The 2,521-nt window shown below is 37.2% G+C and overlaps 1 protein-coding gene across 1 annotated transcript in view; it reads left to right on the forward strand.

The window, feature by feature from the left end:
- The window catches only part of POLA1 (DNA polymerase alpha 1, catalytic subunit), a 431,865-nt gene that overhangs the window by 177,215 nt on the left and 252,129 nt on the right, over window positions 1-2,521 (forward strand).

A 2,521-nucleotide genomic window follows, 5' to 3' on the forward strand; every position in this document is an offset into this window, starting at 1 on the left:
ATGGATATATTCTCATCTTTCATCATATCAGGGAAGTTCTCTTCCAACAAATCTCGGACAATTTTCTCAGTGGTTTTATATTTCTCTTCCTGTTCTAGAATTCCAATGACACGTATGTTATTTCTTTTGATGGTATCCCAAATGACCCTTAGGCTTTCTTCATTTTATTTTGATGTTTTTTCTCATTGATCCCTTTCCAAAGAATTATTCAGGTATTTGTCTTCAATCTCATTAATTCTGCCTTTCATTGCATCAATTCTGCTCCTTTGCCCTTTGAAAAATGTTATCTATTTCTGACAATTTAGTATTAATCTTCTGGATTTCTGTCTGTAGATTTTGAATCACTTCTAACTTTTCATTTATTTTGTCATTTTGTTCTTATATTTTCTTCCAAAATTTTTCTAGAGATTTGATCTGTCTCTCAGTATTTTGAAGATACATAAATATAATTCTGAATTCCTTATCAGGGAGTTCCAGTGCTGCTTCTTCCTCAAGGATATTTTCTGGGTCTGTATCCTACTCCCTTGTTTCTACCACTTTATCTTGCTTCTTTGTGTGGACTGTAATGGTCTGTTGTCTCTGAGACATCGTGGCATGGTTGTATTTAGATCTCTGTTAACTGTTTGTGAAGAGCAGCTAAGGGTGAGTCATGCTCTTCTTGGTGGTTGTTTTTCGTAAGCCTGTTGGTGGAGAAGGAAGTGGTGACTCTCACTCAGTAAGTGAAGCTCCAGGAGGTTTGGGTGTAATTATGTTGTATGGGGACATTTGCTGTCTGTCACTCAGTTAGACAAAAATAACAATTGAATATCCATCAAAAAACTAAAAGCAGTTGGACAAAAAACATAACCATGTAATCACACAGGAACGGTAACCAAAAACGAGAAAAGAAAAAAATAAATAAATGAAAAACAAAAATTCGCAATATCTGGGGAGAGGGCAATAAGAGAAAAAAGAGAGGGAGAATAATGAAGAAAAAAATGGGAATAATGAAAAAAATAAAAAAAAACAAGGAACAGGGTTATGCACAAGAAGAAAGGAAAAAAATTGGAACCAACAACAGAGAAAAGAAAAGCTGAAAACTAGAACCTAGGAAGCGAAGAATAAACAATGATAATATAAAGGACAAAAGTAATAATAATAGTAGATATAAAACAAAAGCAAACGAAAAGAAAAAAGGAAAAAAAAAATCTGGGCATTGCAGAGCAGAGTACCCAGGCTTTGTGGGAGCACACAGTCTGGGACAGAATTCCTGCCAGCCTAGAAGGTGGGTGTGAGTGTGTGCTGTCCACCCCTCTGTTCAGCAACAGAGTGAACAAGGGGAATGTTGGACCTATCTAGTAGTCCATACATCCGGGATGTCTTTGTGGTTTCTAGCATCTGGAACCAGTTCTTAAGTACCTGGGACCTGGGAGAACATTGTTGCTTTAAATATCCAAAATGGTCAAGCTGCTTGCAAACATTCAAAATGGCTGTGCCCTCTGCACAGGCAAAAGTCCACAACTCAGCCCACCTTCCTCTTCTCTGCTTCCCTTTTTATTCCCCAGCCACCAGAGCCGTCCTCCATGCAGTTCCTCTCTAGCAAGGCTGATTTTTAGGTTAATTCTTAGGTCCTATCACCACTTGGCAATGTCCAAGTTGTCTGGGCCGTCAGGATCGCTGCTAGACTGCAGCTCCATTTGTCTCTGTTTTTGTTATTTTCATGCAAATTCTTCTGCTGATTGTAGTTTAATCCACTTCTATATCCTTCCCTTCAAAGCTCAGGAGTTCAGGATTATCTTATGTATCTGTGTTAAGTGGTTCTCCTTTTCTTTGTTGAAGAGGGTCTTTGCACTCTTTCTGCCTATTTTGCCATCTTACTGCAACTCCTATACCCTTATTCTTAAGAGAAATTCCTATTTATGAATTTATTTGGAGTACGAAATATCTAAATGTAAACCTAGAAAATCCTGGAACTCTCAAATATTGTATGTTTGATTTTTTTTTTAATAGGGTGGGGTAGGGAAATATACTAGAATTTCCTATAAAACATCCAGTAAACATGAAAGGTGATTGCCTTCAAGGTAGAATGGCATGCCTTGAAGTATCATGGAGACTCACACCTGGCTATTGTGAGCCAGTTTTTCTTCAGTCTTATATTGGTCCCACAGGAGTATGTTGCATTGTGTTGTGTTATTATTGTGTCTATACCAGCCATGCAGAATCAGGGTTAAAATACTATGCAATTTACTATTTTTAAAAAACTTTAACAATATTAATCTTCCTGTTTTCCATTAATACAAGTGAAGTTATATCACTGTCCACACATCCACCAAACGCTATCGCCAGCAAGGCCATATGGTTCTTTGAAGCCACAAACCACACCTGCAATAGTGATAATAATTATGTACATATATATACATATATACATATATACATATATATATATGTTGTTGTTATGTTCTGTTGAGTCAGACATGACTCATAGCAACCCCTCCTTGGGTTTCTGAGGCAGTATCACTGCGGAAGTAGATTGCCCCATCTT

Source organism: Orycteropus afer, unplaced genomic scaffold (assembly GCF_000298275.1).
Source record: "Orycteropus afer afer isolate SDZICR_OR568_19922 unplaced genomic scaffold, OryAfe1.0 scaffold00617, whole genome shotgun sequence".
Classification (NCBI taxonomy): Eukaryota; Metazoa; Chordata; class Mammalia; order Tubulidentata; family Orycteropodidae; genus Orycteropus; species Orycteropus afer.